This window comes from Tupaia chinensis, unplaced genomic scaffold (assembly GCF_000334495.1).
Source record: "Tupaia chinensis unplaced genomic scaffold, TupChi_1.0 Scaffold000081_1, whole genome shotgun sequence".
In the NCBI taxonomy this organism is placed as follows: domain Eukaryota; kingdom Metazoa; phylum Chordata; class Mammalia; order Scandentia; family Tupaiidae; genus Tupaia; species Tupaia belangeri.
The window spans coordinates 2,626,942-2,627,663 of record NW_006159542.1 but is presented as its reverse complement, the minus strand read 5'-3'; positions in this window follow the sequence as shown (position 1 = coordinate 2,627,663).

Here is a 722-nt window from a genome sequence, read left to right as displayed (position 1 = left end):
AAAAATAAAGGAAATAATAATGTCAAGTGTTGTGTAAGTATATGTGTAATAACATATGGAATGACATGTATTCAATTTTCAAGACATTCATTAGGTTTTATAGAGTCCTGCTTTTAGGAATAAATGCAATTTCAGTCCATTTAGGATCTTGATTCAGTTCAATCTTATACAAAAATAAAGAGATGTATCTGATCTTGCACTAACTTGTTAGGATGGTACTATCACTTGAAGTTCAGCAAGTATGCAACCCCTTTATTTGAACTGCATTTTATAAGTGTACGTGACCTTACGGACACTCTGAAATCATAAAGTTAAAAACGGTCATCGCTCGGCTTATCAAAAAGAATGTTGGTATTTGAATACACAAAACCTTAATACCTCATAAAGCAAATACTTTTCAACTTGAGCTTTAAAAGCCTGGCTAGGTTCACCTTTCGCAGGGCTCCCTGAGCCTCCTCCGCGGGCCGGCCCGTTCCTAGGGGCATCTGCCACCTCCACCTGGTCCCTGGTGGGTCCGGGGCCGCTCGGGGCTCGCCTGGGACTGAGTCAGCGCCGGAGCCGAGAAGTTCGGCGGGCGGCGCAGGGCGGGGCTTCCTCCCGCCGACTCCGTACCCGGCTCTACTTTTCCGAGTCCACGTCTCTTCCTTTGGACAGGCGTGTTTCTTCAGGTCGGGCCCGGCCGACGTGACAGCCCCGGACTTTGGAAAACGGAGCTTCGGCCC